General features: G+C 35.4%; 1 protein-coding gene across 1 annotated transcript in view; it reads right to left on the reverse strand.

Moving 5' to 3' along the window:
- The window catches only part of LEMD3 (LEM domain containing 3), a 63,219-nt gene that overhangs the window by 34,793 nt on the left and 5,790 nt on the right, over positions 1–22,636 (reverse strand). The window lies entirely within an intron of this gene.

Below are 22,636 nucleotides of genomic sequence, written 5' to 3' on the forward strand. Positions count from 1 at the left end.
AAGTAATTTTTGAGACTTACTGTATTCACCCATTCTTACTTTGAACATGTGATTTTCTCTATAATAACTGAGAGCAGTGCTCTGGTGTGTATGAATATCTGGGTTCAAGTCCCAGGTCCATCACTCACTAGTAAGCAACATGACCATGAACTAACATCTACTACTAAGCTACCCTAAGTTGTAGTTCCTTCTCCTATAAAGAAAGGACGTAACAATGATACCTACCTCATAGAGCTGTTGTAGCGATTAAATGAGATAAACCATATAAAATACTTGCCTTAGTGTCAAGCACTTAATACATGTTACCTATTACCGTTACTGACCACATTGCTTCTACCAAACTCGTTTTCTCAAAATACAGACTGAAAGCAGTTACTACTTAAGGAAATCTACAAGATGCTTTTTAAAACTAAATTCTTTCAAAATACTTCTAATGATTTAAAAAAAACTTCCTACTCACTGCTAACATCTGGAAAATTGGCAAGAAATAAGAAATAAATATAGATCAAAGTAGCTAAGAACTGTCTCGGGATTAAATAATTTTGTATTGCCACTATATATTATAAAAAGGATTTAACACGTTCCATCTAACTCCCCTGTACCCAACTCCTCTAAAAAAGATACAAACAAGGGGCGCCTGGGTGGCTGAGGTTAAAGTCTCTGCCTTCTGCTCAGGTCATGATCCCAGGGTCCTGGGATCAAGCCCCACATCGGGCTCTCTGCTCTGCCGAGCGCCTGCTTCCTTCTCTCTCTCTGCCTGCCTCCCTGCCTAGTTGTGATCTCTCTCTCTCTATCAAATAAATAAATAAAATCTTTAAAAAAAAAAAAAGATACAAACAAGTTTACAGCTAAACGTGTAGTATCTCTCATGGTTATTATTTAGAATCTCCTCCTTATCAGCTATTTGAAAATTAATGCAAAAATATTCAGACCTTTCAGATACCTGGATATCTACAATCCAGGTCACAACTAAGACTAACTGAGCCTACAAAGTAGTTCACGCTGACCAGGTTTCTTTTCTGAGGTTCTTTTCTATTTTTATTGAGAAAACAGGAAGTCCCATAGGAACCAGGAACTGCCTGATTCTAAGAAAGTTTCATTTGAGAAACCAGTTTAACAAGGTACAAAAAAGAGCAAGGAAAAATGTATCCTGAGATCATCTAAAGGGATTTTGCTAATGGATTTTTAGGCATTTTTCTAGAGTAACAGGGTTTTAATGCTGGAAAAGAAAAATTTTTGAACGATAGAAGATCAAAAGTACTCAGTAGGGGACTAGGAAGAAGAAAAAATATAGTTTAAAGATTAAATAAAATGTTATGAATCATAATAGGCTTATACTAAAAAGATACTTTTTAATAACATTAATTTTTATTAATGTAAAATTGAACAATTTAAAATAAAGCTATATTAAGTACAATATATTACAGAAAATGGCTTGATAATCTATTTAAAATAAACTGGTCATACAATACCAGAACAACAAGGATTTTATTTGCCTTTTATAAGAGTAACTCCAAAAAATATTAAAACATGCAATTCTAAAAAACAGGTTTTAATGTTTATGAAGAAAGGCCACAATAGCCTTATTTTTTTGACCGTATACAAAATCATTTTTTGTCAAGAATATTAAATGGAAAACTAACTCTTCAAGTATCTCTATGAAAGTATTACCATCGATTGTGGATGTTCTCCCACTAGAATGTCCCACTGTGAATTTCTCACTACAGGGACCATGTGTCATGCATATTTGTGTGCTGGAAGCCAAGCACAGCACTATACATACAATTAGTGCTCAAAAAGTTCTTCTGGCTGTGCTATCTAGGTTAAATCCCACTGCTTTATTCTACCTTGCATATTAATACTGCAGAAGGCTGCGAAAGGTAAGCTCCAAGCAACTTGCGGTGGGGGGTGAAGGGGACAGGATAACAAAGAAAGCTATAGAGAAGAACAAATATTCTGCTGAAAGAATTGCTCTGCCCTTTATATCCTGCTAGATGTCTGCCTCTTGTCTAACGGGATGAGATACCTGATAGTGTATCTTAAAAACCAGTACACACCTTATGTCAAAAAAATTTTTCCCCAATTTCCTATGACAACCACCAGTATTTCACAGCATAACCAGCTATAAAAATCACAAAAAATAAAAGGGCACTCATTAAAAAGGACATAATGAAACATGTATGATGAATAGCAAAATTAAAAGGACTTTATCACGAATTACAAAATATTTGAATACATCAAAATGCACAGTGTAGATTCATGGCAATACTGGGAAAATAACTAATTTCATTGTGGGGAATGTACCTAAGCACTTGTCTTCAAAGTCTTTTGTTCATAGTATTACAGTTTTTTCCTTGATTAGTTTCCTCATTGAGCACTGCACTTTTTCTTTTTACACTAAAATATCTTCCTTAAGAGAGATAACAGTTCATAAATACTAGGATGTATATTTGTAAATAAGCTTCATATTATGTTGTGACAGACTTTTATGGTGTTGTTTGTTCTTGGCATACTGTGACATATCTGCTGATAGACATTCCAAAATTTATGGGAAATATGGGTTCAAAACTCTGCACCACTGTATAGACCATGATGAGGGATAACTAAGATTTAGAAACATAAAAATGGGACTACTGGGTCAATGGAGAAATCAAACTAAACTGTCAAACCAAACTGTCAACCAGTTATTTATCTTTTATGGCAAAATTACCGTGTAATCAAAATGCTTGCTGTAAAGATGCTTATAGCAAAACTACCTAGAACCACAACTGTCACCTATTAAATTAACAGACCTACTAAGTTAACAAGTAGCCTTGAGATTAAGTTTTATAAAGGAAACTCCATCTAAAAATAGCAAGTCTAAAAAAAACAAAAGCCCTCATTTATAAAACCAGCATCTTTTTCCTAAGATTTTTTCTTATTTTTAAGTAATCTCTACACCCAGCAAGGGGCTTTAAACTCACGATCCTGAGATCAAGAGTCTTGTGCTCAACCAACTGAGCCAGCCATGCATCCTTAATAACAGCATCTTTATACATCTAACTTTTCTTCCCCCAAATCACTTCAGTATTTCTAACACCACATGTTAGTAACTTTTATTTTGTCCAAATTGCCTGTAATATTTAATGAAAACCACCCCTAGTGAAAATATACCCCCCCAATCCACCCCCACCACCAAGTTGGCATTTATAGAGAAGAAACCATATTCCAAAAGCATCCCGCAGCAAAAAAAGTGCCACCTCATTTACAAGCTTCTTTTCTAGGCATGGACCTAAGAGTAAATTATAGTTCTTATCCCTTACCCTAAAGCAATGATAACACCACACTGATACTACAAACTTTCCTCTTCTGTCCCCAATCAGCACAACCTTGAAGCCACTGCAGCCTTAGTGCTGTCCCTCCTTCATATCCTACACCGCCAACAGCTTCTCTTAACTGTTTCTTTTTTTTCCTCAAATCCTTCTGGTTTCACCATTTCTCCTTCAATTTTTTTGTTCAGATTATTTCAAACCGCAAATACGCCAAACTTTTCTTTGTAAATGTCCTTAATATTTTGACTTCTCCTCCCTTTAAACTACCCTAATGACTATAAAAATCAAGTTCCTAAAAATGTTTCCTTAATTATACTACTACATCCCTCAAAATCGTCAAATGATTTCCCATCAGATTTTGTTTCAAGGAAGTAATTCTAACTTTGTGATACTCTCCTATGTACTCAGACACACTGCTGACATTCCTTCTCCAAACCTCTCTTTCACATCAATTCAAAAAATGTTATAGTTTTACTGATTCTTTGTTAACTTTTTTCATTTTCTTACACTGAGATCCAATTCATTAACCATTACAAATGCCCAGATAAAAAGGAAAAAATTAAGTGTATCAACCTATAAACGTATTCACAAATATATGTCTAATGTTGATCAAATAAATTGCTATTTTCCTGAGAAAGGCTCCATTTTGGTCACTCAATGGCAGTAAAAAGAAAAGCCTGTGTGTGCCCAAAGTTCACAATTCAAAAAGAAAAACGTTTTCATTTAATAATTACTTATTGAGTACTTTGTGCTAGGCATTGGAAATGTGACAATAAATTTTAAAAATCCCTACCCTCAAGGAGCTTATGTTAGAAGAGACAATGTACAAATACATTTTAAAAATATATGGAAGGCAAATGGTTCTCAGCACTTTGGAGGCAAAACAACAGGAAAGGAGCTTGGTGCGAGGGAGGAAAGCAGTATTAAATAAGATGGTCAAAGAAGGCCATACTAAGAAGACTGCACTTGAAGAGAAACCTGAAGGAACACAGGTGACAAGCCTTATGGATAACCTGAAAGATGTTTACAGACCGAAAGAACAAGTATACAGGCTTTGAAGTGATAGCATGCTTGCCATATTATTCCCAGAAATGTAACAGAGTGGGGAGGGCAAACAGCAAGAAATGCAGTCAAACCAGTAAGATTATTTACAGGAGTCAGTAGGTACAGATAATGTAAGGGACCTTGGTGACTCATTTATATTACTCTGAGCAGGAAACCTCACAGAATTCATTTTATTCAGCTTACACTAAAAAAAAAAAAAAAAAAAAAAAAAAAGCCCATGTAATAAGGATTGGGACTAGTCTCTACAGTTAAGTTTAAGAATCCTAAGCATTTAGACAATAAATGATCTGCTGTTCAAGACTCAGGAAAACCGAGGAAACAGAACACACAGGGTGTTTTCCTTGCTCCAGAAAACTGACTCCCAACTTCAGTCAGCCTCAACATTCTTCTGTTCTGAATATTTCAAACTATCATCAATTATCAATCAGTATACAAAATATTCTGCCAGGAGGAACTAAACATTTTTCTAAAGACATACAAATAACCAACAAGTACATGATGCTCAATATCACTAATCATCAGGGAAATGCAAATTAAAATCACGTGAGGTATCACCTCACACCTGTTAGAATGGCCACCTTCAAAAAGATGAGGTAACAAGTATCTGTGACGATGTGGAGAAAATGGAATTTTGTGCACAGCTGGTGAGATATAAATTGATGCAGCCACTTTGGAAAACAGTACGAAGGTTCCCCCCAAAATTAAAAATAGAACCAACATATAATCCAGCTAATCCCACTACCAGATATATATAACCAAAGTAAATGAAAACAGGATCTTGAGGAGATCTCTGCCCACCCATGTCCACTACAGCACTCTTCCCAACAGCCAAGATATGGAAACAACCTAACTGTCCATCAACAGATGAATAGATGAAGATGCAGTACATGTGTGTGTGTGTGCACATGTTTGTGTGTGTGTGTTTGTGTGTGCGTGTGTGTACTCTCACAAAATGGAATATTCCTTGGTCACCACAAAGAAGGAAATCCTTCCATTTGTAACATGGATGGATCTTCATGGCACTACGCTAAGTGAAATCAAGTCTGACAGAGAAAGACAAATACTGTAAGATATCATTTATACGTGGGATCCAAAAAAGTCAAACCCAGAAAAGAGTAGAGTGGTGGTTAGCAGCAGCTGGGTAGTTTGACAAACAGGGACTACTGAGGATATACATTGCAGGTATGAGATCAACAAGTTCTGGGGATCTAATGCATAGCTTGGTGACTATAGCTAATAATACAGCAAGTTGCTAAGAGAATAGATCTTAAATGTTCTCAGCACACACACAAAAGTGGTAACTATGTGACAGGATGGAGGTGTTAGCTAATGCTATGGTAGCAATCATTTTTGCAATACATAAATATATCAAATCAACACACTGTATACCTTAAACATACACACTGTTATGTGCCAATTATATTTCAGTAGAGCCGAAAAAATGTTCTGCCAAAAAGACACCAAGCCTTCAATCCTTCTGGTCTTCTTGAATCCTGTTTCTCCTCCTTCATTCGTCAAGGTCCTGCGTGCAGCTCTGCTAGAGCTGTGAAGGATGCCTAACTACTGCAGCTCACTGTGACCTTCCCCTTCTCAGAACCCCAATGCATTTACTGTCAGTATCTCTGCTAACTTTTATTATAATTTAACTATTTGCTATTTGTTTCCTCCCACAACAAGACTACGAAATCTCTACCTATCTCAATGCCTCACAGACATCTGATGCTAAATATATTCTGAATGAACAGCAGCTTGAAGGCACACTGCAGTCTCCTAGAATAACAGCTGCACTGTGTCAGAGGGATACCATAATCCTGATTACTCTACAACCTTTTCCTTTGAATAAGAAGGAAATTATATTTATTAATCTTTTGGTAGATTCCAGGAATACTGATGCCATGTACTCAGGAGGTAACTTCTACCACTATTTTAAAGCAGGTATTACTTCCACTTTTATGGACAGAAAAATAGATGCATGATAAGGTTAGGTTGCTTCCTGGCAGGAAACACAGTTGGTTTTTTTTTGTTTGTTTGTTTTTGTTTGTTTGTTTTTTAAAGATTTCATTTATTTATTTACAGACAGAGATCACAAGTAGGCAGAGAGGCACGCAGAGAGAAAGAGAGGAGGAAGCGGGCTCCCTGCTGAGCAGAGTCTGATGTGGGGCTCGATCCCAGGACGCCGAGATCATGACCTGAGCTGAAGGCAGAGGCTTAATCCACTGAGCGAGCCACCCAGGTGCCCCAGGAAACACAGTTTTAAAAGCTGGGATCCAAACCTACATCTGACTCCAAAGCCTACTTTCTTTTCATTATATAAAAAACAACTACACAAAAGAAAATATTTGTTCTATTTAGTTTAAGGAAGGCATTCTCCTCTAGAACTTTCTCTAGATATGGAATTATTAAACTTCAATCTCCTTATGATGTAATGCATGAAAAAATGTCCAAAATGAGGATGAGGAGAAGACACTGCTGTTGGAGAATACACTGTTATCTCTTAGATATGCAAAATTCTTCAAAACCAAGCTCTCTAACTGTAGTCTAGGCAAAGATTTTCCATGATCTATCAAAGTATAAAGTGACCCACGGCCAACAGGGGCAGCATTAGTCACTCTCCTCTGTGCTGCCACAGCACTTGGTTCATAAGACTACTATAAAACTTATCAGAAGGCATCAGTTAAAAAAAAAAAGTCATAATTTTCTGACTTACAACTACATCTAAACAACAATTTGGCTTCATCTTTCAACAAGATATTCATAGACATACATCAAGTGCCTATTATGTGGCAGACAGAGATTAGTTAGTTTCAGGTGATTAAAAATAAAAATATGTAAGCCCTGTCCTCTGGGCTGGAGAGCAGTAGCTGTAGACATGCACTTTCAAAGTCAGTCTCTCATAATTTTTAAACTCTATGACCTTAAGGCTGGTTTTAGTCTTTGGAAACTTCCAAGTCATCTAGACACAGTGAAATTCAACTACCTAAATGACCAATTATCTCTGAGTTGCACCCTTTTGTAAACAGACATTGAAGTTCTCAAATCCCATATTCTAGCTTTAGTGGCTTAAACAGAGCATAATTATATGCGAAGAAATGGGGAGTAGGGGACAAATGTTTCCAACAGCTGCAGAACACTGCACCTGTGTGTGCAGCAAACTCTTCTGCATTTCACCATCAGCCAGACTGATCTAAAAATGGACAGGGTGAACAAGGCAGCACATTCTTTTGCAACATAGCCCATTGCCCATTTGTTCTCTGAAAGTTCTCCAATTGTTTCATAGCTCTATTAAATAAACAGTCATTCTAAAATACAGGAACAGTTTATGTCAAGTATACTTAATAAATTACTCTAAATATTCATATTATATCAGTAAGCAAAACAAGTTTTGACAAAAACTGGCTACTATGAAACTTGCCTAAGGTAAACTCTTGTACCACCACCCTTGCTCTCCTCATAATAACCTTTCCATTTTTACCCACCTATCTTTCTGGATTTACAGACCTAGATGGAGATAACAAGGAAGGAAGGAGAGCAAAACCTCAAAAGCTTCTCCACTTCTCAGATCCTATAGGAATCTCAACTTTTCACTTGCCCTGTTTTAAGAAAGGCAACAACGTGTGCTGCTTCCAAAAAAGCTATTGTTAACGAATAACAGAACATACATCATGATTTTATAAAATCAAAGGGGCTTTAAATGTGGATTTGATAGTACTAAGAATAAAATAAAAACTGAAATAATGTGTCCAGGAAAATAAAAGACCAAAACCTATAATTAAGTCGACAATAGCCTTATTATTTGTTTGGTTCTTATTCTACATTTCTGTATTATAAAGAACAATTATGGTCTCTTTCAACCTTGTCATCACTTGAAAATCTCACATTTGCTCACCATGAAAATGAAGACTCCATGGGGAGGATAACAGACTGTAATTGAGATTTCTGTCTTTATCCAAGCACCAATTTCATATTATAATTGTATCCCAAGTTTGGGATTTCTATAACAAAAGCCATATGAAAGACTTCTAACCATAGACTGTTCAACAAGTATTTATAGAGCATATTCTATAGACTATGTTATGAGAACACAGTGCTTAAGGACTAGTGGAAATAAATGAGTAGCTATGATATATAACATAATCAATACCACCTTAGAGTTTAGTATCAAGCACTTCAGGAATTTAGAAAGGGGTAAGTAACTTCTGCTTAAAATACTTTCAAGCCTTAAAAACAGACCAAGAGTAATAAAATGGAATGAACTACTGGAAAATGCAACAATGATGAACCACAAAAAATATGCTGAGTGAAAAAAGCCTCACAAAAGAGTATTCTACAAATCACTTACATGAAGTTTTAGAACCAAAACTAATCTACAGCTAAAAAATCAGAACAGTGATAAGAGTATTGATATGGGATGAGGAAACTTTTGGAGGTGAAGGTTACATCCGTAGGGATTTAAATTGCACAGCTGGATGCATCTGTCAAAACTCATTGGACAGTAAAGATTGGAACATCTGACTGCAAATAAATTTTACAAAAAAAAAAAAAACCTCTCACTCTAGTTACCAATATGCATGACATATGTAAAGGTTAAGTATCCTAATGTTTTCAATTTAATCTGAAGTACATTTTTTAAAAAGACAGAATAAAGAATGGACAGAGTGATAGATAAGATACATAATAAAGCAAATACAAAAAAATTAACTGTAGAGTTTAGGTGTGGGTATATGAGTGCTCATAGCATAATTCTCTCAATTTCTTATTTCAAACTTTTCTTTATAAAATGCTGGGGGAGGGTAAGTATTTAAACAATATTTGCTGATGCTGCAAACATCCTAACGGAGAACTGGTAAAAGATCACTTCAGTACCTAGAATACATTCGGTAAAAACCCTAACTTTAAATAATGTACTAGAAAAAACATTTTCTTCCTTCCAATTCAATCTAAATTCTTTTTTTTTTTTAATTTATTTGACAGAGAGAGATCACAGTAGGAGAGAGGAAGGGAAGAGATCACAGAGAGAGGAAGGGAAGCAGGCCCCCCGCCAAGCAGAGAGCCGGATGTGGGACTCAATCCCAGGACCCCGAGATCATGACCCGAGCAGAAGGCAGCAGCTTAACCACCTGAGCCACCCAGGCGCCCTTCAATCTAAATTCTTAACAAATCAAAAACTTGAAAATTTCCTCTTCCTTTGCAAAAAACTAAAAAAGTTACTGTAACATAAAGGGTTTTTTTGTTTTGTTTTGTTTTGCTTTGTTTCAAAGAGACCTGGCTAATATAGTCTTATTTTTCAAAATTCATATAATTCACATTTACAAATAAGATTTTAAGTTATCTTTTTTTACTAAAATGATGTCAGAAACTTGGCACACAGAAAAATAGCCATAGGAGCTGATGTCTAGTAAAAATAAATGCTTCATAAATATTCAAAATTATTTTCTAATATGCTTCACTATAGGGTTGGAGGTAATTCACTGACAAGTGATTTTAAGACTGACACATTATTTACCTAAAAAAAAATTTATTACCAAATTTGAAAGCTAGATGACTAGCAAATCAAGAAAATATCAAAATACTTCACATTTAAGAGACTTCAATGTTAGTCTGTCCCTTCACAAAATGAACTCTGATATCTTAATGGAGAATCTGTAACTCAAGATTTCAAAGAATTACCAATTACTGAATCTAATAATAATAACTAAAATTAAAAAAAAAAAAGTTTAGGGATGCCTCGGTGGCTCAGTTGGTTAAGCGGCTGCCTTCGGCTCAGGTCATGATCCCAGCGTCCTGGGATCAAGTCCCACGTCAGGCTCCTTGCTCTGCGGGGAGCCTGCTTCTCCCTCTGACTCTGCCTGCCATTCTGTCTGCCTGTGCTTGCTGTCTCTCTCTCTGACAAATAAATAAAATCTTAAAAAAAAAAAAAATGTTTAATCCAAGAGATGACTTTTACAGTTCAAGAAAATTCCAAAACTTACTCTAGGACAAAAGAGAAAGTTAATAATCTTACCCCACCCAAACACACACACACACCCCTAAGTCTTAATGGCTCAAAACTTCAGAGGGAAAGCAATTAGGCTGCTGTCTCCATCTAACTTTGTTTACTAAAGACACTCCTGTAGTTTACCAATGTTGGGAGGAAAGTACCATAACACATTCAAATGACACAAAGCAATGTATCTACTTAAATTACAGGAGCTTCATCCTACTACACTGCACAAGGTCCAAAAGTCTGAGTGATCTGCTTTTTCAGTACTTTCACAGATCTCGTCTTTAAAACCATTTTGCACATATGCCAATTAAAGAATTATGCTGCTGCATGGTGACAAGTGAATAGAAAAATAAAAGCATGTCAACCCACAAAGGTTAGATACAAACCTATAAATAATACCAAGCATCTGTGTAACAGATAACTTGGCACCCAAACGAATTTATGCTAATGCAATACTGTAATTTATTAAACATGGTGACAGCTCACTGTATTAAGAGATTTTAAACATTAACTGTTACACACTAGAGACTGTCTCTGACACTTCCTCAAGGTTTACACTGCCAAGAATAAAGTGGAATTGTATTATAACAAGGTCTGTTCTGAAAGAATATTGCTAAATGAGAATCTGGAGAATCTGGAGATCTGTGATACCCTGTACAACCTACCTCCAGTGCAATGCAATAAAGCAAGAGGCATTTCTCATACAATTAAACACAAGTCTTCTCTTCTACAGAGTAACACTCTCAATCACAATGCACTGTGTTTAACATTGTAAATGACTAGAGATAGTTAATTTTGTACCACACAAGGGAAATAGGCAGATTAAAAAAAAAAAAAAAAAAACTGGGAAAAGCTACACTGCAATGATAAAGTGAATAATATATATATATATATATATATATATATATATATATATATATATATATATATGAGTTCTCAGTCCATTCTAAGGGGGGACAAGAAGTATAGCTCTGTTAAAAGGGAAAAAGGCATTATATGTATAAACAAAGCAAAAAGACTGAAGTATGATACAAACAAACATATAAACTGAATTTGGAGCTTAAAAGGAAATCCTCATCATTGGCTTTATAATCAATGTGCTTAAAAATCTCATCTTGACTTCTAGCTTTGGAAAAAAACAACAGAAATGAAAAGTCACTGGAGAAATAGAGTATTTAAGTATGTCATCATTAGGTCAAAACCAAAACCCCCGCATGAAAGAAAATGTAAGCTGTTACGACAAAATGTGGTAAACTAGGCATATGACTTTTTGTGTTGTTGGTTATAACATAAAGAACATTAAAAATAAAACTCATGCTTTCACATGAACACAGTGGACAGAAAGTACAACATACACTGGATCATACCAAATTTTCACCTAACATTTAACTTCTTAAATGAATAAAAAGTATCTCTTCACACTGCAAGGCAGTGGGGTCAAATGAGGGGGAAAAAAAAAAATCACTGCAGCAAGGAACATTTAGCTAGTCCCAACATTTATGACTTGTGATCTTGGGCATTCTAGTAACCTAATATAAAATGGGATGTTTTGTGAATAAGCATACAGATACTGAGGGAGTGGGAGGGAGATTAATACATCTTAGCTTTTTCTTCTTTTTTCAATCCTAACATAAAATAAAAAATAAACAGTATTCAGTTTACAAAATATCACAGTATGCCACTGCTCTGTTCCTCATTTGTTTCTGCCCTGGAACTAGTGGGGAAAAAAGGGCAGAATTCTTATAAAATCTGTGAGTTACAAAGAGACGAAATGGAAGACCCCTGAAGGCAAAGCTCCCTGCCAAAAATTTTTATAATGCCTGAATTTTTTTTACTAATTGCCAAAATTTGCACTTATCAGGGATAGAATCTGAGTTAATGAAATCTTATATTGAAAGCACCATCACCTTGAGAAGACTTTTTACCAGTTAAGTTAGCCAGTCAGTCCGTCATTTGAACATTACAACTGATCCCCTGACATTTATTATGAATGACTTAAAAACAAATTCTAAAATATAACCAGTGTATTTACCTGACAGCATGCTTTAAAAGCAATGTTTCTCCATCTCTGAAGAAAAAGGACTTCTTCATTTTTATCGACATTCAGATTCCCACAATAGTATTTTTAATATTCACTTATGAAGAAAAAAATGACAAAATGCTACCATGAATAATTTTTTGTATTCTAACGACAGCAACATTGATATACAGCTGCAAACAATACACAATATGAGAAAACCAAATCATCTGTCAGGTCCTCTAACACTCTGTAAGAGGTACAGCTCCCAAATGTTCTCAGCCCATAAGTTAAGAATTACTGACATAAATTCTAAATGAGAAATGTAGGCAACCTAACTACTATACATATAAAGATGAAGGATGATTTAGAGAGGTGGAGCCAAGCTCTGATTTTATACTGCCTCAATCCTCACTAAAGATAATCATATTTATCAAATTTTATCAAAAAATCGTATGATTTTTATTATAAGAATTCTACAACATTGCAAATTTAATCAGATAGCTTTCCCTAACATTTGGCTAAAGTAGCTGAATTAAGGGAATTAAAGAAGTTGAAATTTGATAAAGGAGAGGGTATACAAAAGGGGAATGCAGTAGAGTACAATGGTTAGAGGATGAGCTTTCAAAACATACTGGTAGGGTACAACCAACAACTCCTCTCTCTTACCTATATAACCTTGGACAAAGTGATTAACCTAATCCTCCATTAGAGTCCTCACTCATAAAACATTAAAAATGCTTAAGAAGAATAAATGTTTACATTTGCCAAGCACCCAGTAAATGGACCTACTCTTTTATGCAGAGTGAAGTAAGTCACAAAAGACAAACACTGTATGATCTCACTTATATGTGGAACTAAAAAAAACAAACTCATAGGTATAGAGAACATACTGATGGTTGCCAGAGACAGGGATGGGGTGGAGTGTGCCTGAGTGATTCAACTGGTTAACCATCCCACTCTTGATTTCAGCTCAGGTCATGATCTCAGCTCCAGGTTGTGAGATCAGAGCGCTGGGTGTGGAGCCAGCTTGCTTAAGATTCTTTCCCCCCCTTCCTCTGCCCCTCCCCCTCCCTCTCTTATAAAGAAAAAATAGGTAAAGGTGGTCCAAAGGTACAAACTTCCAGTTATAAGAAGCATAAGTCCTGGGGATAAAATGTACAGCATGGTGACTATGGTTAATTTCACTGTACTGTATATTTGAAAACTGTCAAAATAGTAGATCCTAAAGCTTCTCATCACAAGAAGAAAAACTATGTGAGGTGATGGATGTTAACTAAATTTACCGTGGTAACCATTTTGTGATAAATACATATCAAATCATTATGTTATACAACTAAAACTAATACATAATGTTGTATTTATATGTCGATTATCTCTCAATTAAAAAAAAAAAAGATTTGAAGTATTGAGAACTTGGATGTTTGGCCAAGACTATAGCAAAACAAGAGGAAGCTAGGCCAGTATAAGAAGAATTAAAAGATGAAAAAGTATGAGAAATGGTGGAGAGGATGCAGCAAAAGGGGAACCCGCCTACACTGTTGGGGGGAATGCAAGCTGGTGCAGACACTCGGGAAAACAGTATGGACTTTCCTCAAGAAGGTAAAAAGAGAGTTACCCTACAATCCAGCAATTGCACTACTAATTATTTATCCTAAAAATACATATGTAGTGATCTAAAGGGGTACCTGCACCCCAATGTTTATAGCAGCAATGTCCACAATAGCCAAACTAGGGAAAGAGCCCAGATGTCCATCGACAGATGAATGGATAAAGATGTGGTATATATATACAATGGAATATTATGCAGTCATCAAAACCCCCAAAATCTTGCCATTTGCAACAACGTGGAGAGAACTAGAGGCTATTATGCTAAGGGAAATAAGTCAACCAGAGAAAGACAATTGTATGATTTCACTCATATATGGAATTTAAGAAACAAAACAGAATCATGGGGGAAGGGAGGGAAAAATAAAACAAGACAAAATCAGAGAGGGAGACAAACCATAGGAGACTCTTAATCATAGAAAACAAATTAAGGGAGTTGCAAATTAAGGGTTGCAGGAGGGGGCGGGGAGGTGGGATAACTGGGTGATGGACATTCAGGAGGGTACATGATGTAATGTCTTATGTATTACATAAGACTAATGAATCACTGAACTCTACCTCTGAAACTAATAATATGGTACATGTTAACTGAATTCAAATTTTTTTAAAAAATGAAAAAGTGTAAGGAAACGTAAAAAGTCAAAAAATAAATTTGCTTCCTCGCCCAACTCCCACAGAAGATGAGCCACAGTGCTGAAGACCCAAAAGTTAAAGCAATACTGTATCAGTACTAAAAAAAGACATAAATTTTAAATAGGCTTCTATGCGCTAGCTTAAAAAGCAGTATGTAAACATTTCCAAGTTCAAACAACTATTTTACACATGATCTGGAAGACAACCCATTCAAAAATTAAGGACTGCCCATTTTTTCCTTTTGGAAGTAAACAGCTTGACTTTGTGAGCAAACATTCTCTAGTAATCAGAATGTAGTTCAAAGAATTTATTCAGATTCATTAAGGAGATATTGTTAAGTGCAAATCTACCATAAAATAGCACCTTGTGAAAGAACTGAGATAGTTTTTACAATTGAAAGAGCATGATGGATAAGAGCGTCCCAAAATCTTTCTCAAAAGGCAAGATACTGAAATCCTTAAAATTTTTCATATTGGCCAACAAAAGCTTTATTAATCATTCTGTTTTCATTTTTCTAAATCAGAGCTAACTTTCCCCTTATCTCTTGGGACAGTCATGCGACAGAACCAAAAGACCCTCCCTCTCTCCTACATGTCTAGTCTGAAGAGCTATACAAAGCAGTTTACAACAGGAAATGGTCAGAAGAATATAAAGGAATATTCCCAATAAGAAATGAGTGAGAATTTAGGGGACATCACTTCTGCTTTAAACTAAGAAGTCCTTTATGCCACTTTATACCCTTATACCATCAAACATGGCCACTTATCCAGGGCAGGTAGGTGAGAGATTTAGTTCTGCCACTGTTCTGTTATTTCTAATTCACTGTAGTGACTTACGATTTAAATACTCCATATTTGTACTGTATTGCTATAAGACAGCTCTGGTCTAAACAAATCACATCTTTGATATAGTTTCAAATAGGAAATGGGAGGAAAATTTCATTATGTACTTCATATCAACAATATAGGAGACTGAGATCCTAATGCACTTTAAATTCCTTATAACTTAAGTAGCTTGATTTTAACATCCTGCTTATCAAGTCCATTTTATTATTTTATGCCCCCCAATCTCTCGATTACCACCATTCAGTCTATTGCCTATTCACAGGGACAAACCTTATCTTCCTACTTCTGCAGTAATAGTGTTCATGGCATCTGACAAACTCGCTGAAAAACAACATGTGAAAGGCCAGCCTTCTCTACCAGCTGCAAACATTGTCTGTTCTTCAGATAATGTTAACAGAAGCTGACTCTAAAGACCTATCCACATTCCCAAGAAATTTCTTCGGTCTCAAATTCACTACTATATTTTGGATTAAAGCAACGTATTTCAATCTCTGACTCTATCAGCAAATCAACTTTCTAATGGTCAACAAGAGTAAAATCTAATTTCAAATTGTGCTTCATTGCCTATTAAATTAAAATAACTGCAAAAATAAGAATATTCCTTTTCAGAACCCAGAAATAAAGCAGTAATTAGGTAATATAAAAAGAGGACTCCTTTTACCTCCTTGGACAGCTTGAGAGTAAGCTTGAAAGATACTGACAATTATTATAAATTTAATGGACTCTTTTATTACTTATTAACATCACTGACAGGACATGTCATACACAGTGCTGACCATGTGTTGTTTAAGTAGACTACTGTAGCTGGGAAATTGTAAATTAATGTATTAAAAATACAGCTATGTATCACTTCAAATTTCTCCAAAGCACTTTCATAGACATTATCACCTTAGTTTCCTACAAAGGTCATTGATTAGAAGTTGATTTTATTATCCCCTAATTTGACAGATGCAAAAGCCAAGGCCCAGAGGTTCCAAGTGACTTACCTGCCCAAGTAAAGTCAGTAGGTGAAAAAAGATGCATAAAAAAAATCTACTGCCGCCTAGTGGTTAAGATTGTGGACCCTGAAGTCAGATCATGGGTTCAAATGGCTGGCTCCAAAACTTAGTAGTTGTGGGATACTGGACAAGTCACCTGTAACCATATTCCACCTACATTTCAGTTTTCTCAGATAATATTGGTAGCTCCCCTCATAAAAACTAAGATAAAATGCCCATACATAGAAAGTTCTCAATAAATGCTTTTATCATTTTAAGGCTTTAGAATTTGAAAGATGGAACATTTGGAGACGACATGTTTTAAAAACAAGACTTTTTGTCATAAGCATAAGAATACTTCTAGAACATCTTGTACTATAATCATAAACACTTCATACTGATAACATTTTCATTTTTGGCAAATTCATTCTTCATGTCTCATCCTTTTTTACTTTTTAAAATATTTCTAAAAATCTGCAAAAAATGGAACTATTTCGTTTGTACAGCGTACACACTGTGGTAAACACATTGTGTTTATACATTGTGGTAAACTTTATTATAGGGCATACTCAAATATGCAGAAATTAATTTTTCACATTATGTTTTCTAAGTCACAATATTGTAACCAAATCTCAATTCTGGGGGCTATTTAATACATAGGTATTTTGGAGAAAGAAGAGAATGCCACCATGATGTGGGAGAAAGGGAGGCAGTTTATGTATCTTGGCAAAGCGTTTCACTCCTATAGTTCTAGAAAGTATATACTCAACTTCTGATGTTATGTGGCACACAGTAGGTGCTCAATAAGTAATTTATAAGTGGATGAATGGATGAATGAAGAGGATAAACTTAATTGTGCTTCAAGTAACTAAATCAAACAAGAAAGTGTCTGTGATATCATGGGGGAGGTACCCTTATAAACCTACAAAGTCATTAATTAGGTTGACCAAGGGTCTAAACCATAGCCCAGGGACTAGAAGAAACCATTATTCTAAGATTCGCCGTTCCCCTAATTAATTTCCATGACGCTATCCATATGGAGGTTTAAAAAAGTGTATCTAGGTGAATTCCTATAAAACTTCCCTTGTAAGTGTAAAGTGCTTTCAGGAATTACAGACAATCAGCAAATTCCTTTTGTACATATACATATAAAAGGAGTCCCTAACTGCAAAACATTATTAATGCTCTGCTATGTGTTAAAATGCTCAATGCTCCTAAAGCATTTTTTTCCTATTCATGTCACATTCAAGGCAGGAACCAATTGTTGGTGCATAGTCATCACTCAGTTCAGGACAGCTGAACTAAACTCTCAAATAATTTTGCACCCAAGACTTGTTTCTAAATGTTAGTTTGCCACTTGATATCATTTTAAGCAAAAAGCTCTGGCCACTAAGCAATAAATCTGCTACCCAGATTAAGGAAAAAAAAAAAAAAAAACACCACAGTGTAATTTTAAATTTATACCTTTAGAACTAAAGAAAAAATTAAGACATCATAAAAGTAATACATTATGGCTTCCACATGATGGATCTGTTATCTTATTTTCAGACATTAGTATCTGTTACTATAAATTTTTATAATCCCTTTAAAAAGTTAATTTCTTTAGAAATAAATTTTCTGAGGAATGATGTCAAACATGTAAAATTTAACTACATCAAACAAGTATTAAAACCTAAACACTTTCTTCCTGGTCAACTCACTTAATAATTTTGACAGTGTTGTTAATAAAAGATTATTAACTAAATCAAGATTTTTTTTAAAATGAGGCTCAGGTTAAAGTATACATTATTAAAACATCAAAGTCAAGGTTATTGTTCAACCGCACTGCTACTGGTTCAATTTAAAATCTTTCAAAAATAAATTCTGAATATGGAAGTCAAAATCTAAAGTTATCAAACAATAATCGTCATGAACAATTTCCACAACTAGTATGAGGCTGCATTCCCAAATTAAATGGTAGCTATTTTTAGTGCAAAGTAAATGTAAGATTAAAATAAAGATTATTATAATTTTCATAAAGAAATCACTATTACTTGTTTACCACACTTATAGAAGGAGATTTCCAATACTTTAAGGTATACTTCATTTTTAAACTACTTAAAAACTAGATTAAATCTCTCTCTGCACTGATGTTACAAATCTCTTTGCAGTAAGGTTCCTTTTACTTATGTAAAATATTTTTCAGAGGTAAAGTTAACATAAAATAATTAATGAGCAGTAAGAGGCTAGTTTTAAAACTTTACAACTCTACTGAGGAATCATGAAAATATCTGATTTTTTAAAAGTACCCCCGAAATTACAGAACGGATCATTTCCACTGAAAGAAATATAAGCATAGAAAAAAACATGTATGAATTTTTTTTTTTAAGAAGCAAAAAATGGGAGAACAAACATACAAAAGATCTTTACATCTTAAAAATGGAACAATGGAAAAACTTAAGTTTTAAAGTGGTATTGTAAAATCAGACTACCAGTTTTAGACAGCAAATCTTTCCTTTTTTGGGGGGGTCTTTCTCAGACTTTTTAAAATTTAATTTATTATTATTAACATATAACATATTGTTTCAGGGATACCGGTCTGTGATTCATCAGTCTCACATAATTCACATGCTCACAACACATACCCTCCCCAATGTCCATCACCCAGCCCTACCCATTCCTTCCCACCCCCTCCACTTCAGCAACCCTCAGTTTGTTTCATGAGAGTAAGAATCTCTTACGGCTTCTCTTCCAAAAATTAGAAAGAGTGTCACGCTTTATAGTTTTACATATTATTTATTATAGTTTGCATTATATTAGAGCAGATTGGCCCACTCATGTATCAGTGAATTAATGAATTAATCTAAAACCTTATGTAAGGATAGTCTTACAGGATTCCTAACTGTTGCCTAAGTATAAATTTGTACCTCGTTGTCCTAAAGTTGTTAGATTTCATAGATTATTCCTGGCATTTCTAGGATTTCATGCATTAATCTGCTTCACCCACCCATTTATCTTTCATAATTTTCTGGATAACAATTATGGTAGAGAACATATACACAATCCTCATGTACAAAATGCCTCAAGAAGGCTGAGTAACAATTAAAATTGTCCAACGCAGTGCCTGGCACATAATGCTATCTAGGGTTAGCTGCTGTTACTCTTATTACTTTGTGTCATGCATTGAGCCAAGTACTTTACATGCATCATTCCATTTAATTCTCACTTAGTCTATTTTACAGATGAGGATAGTGAAGTTCACAGTGGTTCAGCAACTTGACTTTAATAGAAAAACAAGGGCCAATATTCAAACCCAGGTCTGCCTCCTCAATCCAAGTCCCAATATCTATGCCAATTTTCCTCAAACTAGGCTCCCTGGATATATCATGGGGAATATTTTCGCTCTGATGACTTTTATTTTAAATTATACTAGAGATAATTTCCAAATGAAAGACATTTCCACAGAGTGTATTTTATTTAAACCATCAAACTGGGATATACAAACTTCTGGTGTTCCCAAGAATATTCTTCAAGTCCTAGAGTATTTTTTTCCTTACAGAATAGTCAACTTCGAAAAACTTTAAATATAATGTTCAGCTTTCATTCCTCAAGAATGAGGGAAACTATTTTTTGAAATCCTTACGCCTACTTCATTATACACACCAAGTTTTGGACTAGCCACTTGTTCTAGTCTAATTACTTGGAAAAGAATATATTTTTTTTAAAAGCAACTATAGGGACACCTGGGTGGTTCATTTGGTTAAGCATCTGCCTTCGGCTCAGGTCATGATCCCAGAGTCCTGGGATCAAGCCCCACATCAGGCTCCCTGCTCAGTGGGAAGTCTGCCTCTCCCAAATAACTCTGTTCCTCTCTCTCAAATAAATAAAGTCTTAAAAAAAAAAAAAATCAACTTGATTATGCTAGTCCTCTGCTTAAAAACGTCCATGGATTCCCACTATTCAACCTACGGAATTAAGTCCAAATTTGGAAACAGAGCTTCTGATCATTTGAGGCTGATCCAGTACACACAGAACTAGCCCTTTTTTACAAAAGGGTGGCACTTATCACCTATTACCTGATATACTTCTTAACCATTTTTGTGACTATTATTAGTGGAGTGGAGGCTTCTGCAAGAATGAGATTTCTTTTGCATCCTTCCCAGTACTAAGTATTGTTAGGTACTGAGTAGGTAATCAATTACTGAGTTGATGATGAGTTAATCAGTGCATGCAAAGTGAGTATCTGATATGCGATCATTTTCAACAAATATTTATGAAGGAATCAACTTGTACCAGGGATACTAATGTGACTTGGGTCTACTGAGCAACTCCCCTACGCCAGGCTAACAACACAAAAAACTTTACATATATGACCTCACATATTACTGAAAGCCATCCTGAGGCAGGTACTACCATCCTCGTTTTTTTAATATCAGGGAACTGAGTATCTTCTAGTAAAGTCATGGAACGGGTATAAGAGAGAAATGAGATTCAAACTCAGAGATGAATGTAAAGCCTGGGCCACTTACCAGTGTATTCAATTCCTCTGGAACTATTTCTTCAAGGAACTGTAATCAAACTGGCACCATGGACGGACCCCATTATAATACTTTGTAATAAATGCTGTGAAGGATGTATAAGATCCTGAGTAGAGTTTGAATATACCCAAACTCCTGGTAAAGAGTATGTGGAGTCAGAGAAAATATCCAGAGGTGGATACACTTTTAAGAATGAATAGCAGTTCAGAGAGGCAACCTTCCCAAAGAAGGGAATAATGTGCAAAGGCATAAAGGCATGAAATTTTATGATATATTCAGTGAACACCAAGCAGTTACCAGAAAACTCCAATTTATCCAGAAAGTAAGTGGTAAGACGAACTGTTAGGAAATGAAGCTAGAAAAAGCAGGCATAGTCAGAATATAAACAGTTTAGCCAAAGAATTTAGATTTTATCCAATGAGTAAGAGAAAGAGTGTATTACTGCATTTTTATTTTAGAAATATTGCTCTGGCACTGAAAACGGATTGAAGAGCTACAGCCTATTAGGAGGGACACCTGATAGAAGATTACTAAAGCAGATCAGGCAAAAGACTAACTTAGAGCAATACTGATGGAGAGAAAAAGAATCAAAAGACCTATGGAGATAAAACTACAGGACTTAGTAACCAACTGGATTGAGGTTTTAAATTTGGTAGAAGCATGAAGGGATGGAAGGGCTCTAGGTAAATTCAAAGTTCCTAGCTTGAGTCCTGGGTAGACGGAAGTGCTATTAACTAAAACAGGGAACAGAGCTGGGGAAATAAGGCGAAAGGAAAGCCAATGAGTACAGAGGATGGGTACTTCTGGAACACCCAGAAGAAACTGTCCAATAAACAAATAGCTAAGTCTAGAACTCAGAAGAGAACATTTAAGGCAAAAATATAAAATCAGGAGGTATTAGCCAGAAACTATACAAAAGGATAGAACCAAAGACAAGAAGAGTCCTAGAGACCACCAATATTTAAAACACAAACAGACATGAGTAAAAGAAAACTGGGAGAGAGCAGTGATACAGAAGTCTGGAGAGTTCCTGGAAGAAGAGAGTTAATCACTGAATGGAATGGATCAAAGAGGCGCAGCTAAGAACTTCAATGCCTCTCTTACATTTGGCAATTGAGTAACTTGTGTCTTGAAGAAGAGGTTACAGAGGAATGCGTGGTAAAGCTAAACTAAATGGGTTGAGTGAATGGCAGAGGCAGAAAGAGATACCAGTCTTGGCTGAGAGTACAGTAACAGCTGGAGGAGAACACAGGGTTGAAGAACATTTTCAGGATGGCAGAGATTTTAACATTTTTATAGAATGTTCTCATCATTTCTAGGGACCGGGGAGAGTAAGATTTTTAACTTATGCCTTGTACTTAAACTTGGTGTATAGAAAATTACTCAACATACAAGGTTAAGTGAAAAAATTAGTCGCAGGATAGATATAGTATAACATCACTTTGAAATAAAATTCTGACTCCTTTCTGTGGCTCTCAAGGCCTATAGGTCCTTTACGAACTGGCCCCCTGCCTACTTCTAACTTCATATACCGTTCTCCCTCATTCACTATATCCCAGCCACATTGGCCACTCTGTTCTGATGCTCCAACTTGCCAAGCCGGTTCTTGCCTAGAGTTTTGCACTGGCTGTTACTTCTGCCTGGAGTGCTTTTCTCCCTGTCAATGGCTAGTTCCTTCAA

This window comes from Mustela nigripes, chromosome 6 (assembly GCF_022355385.1).
Source record: "Mustela nigripes isolate SB6536 chromosome 6, MUSNIG.SB6536, whole genome shotgun sequence".
Classification (NCBI taxonomy): Eukaryota; Metazoa; Chordata; class Mammalia; order Carnivora; family Mustelidae; genus Mustela; species Mustela nigripes.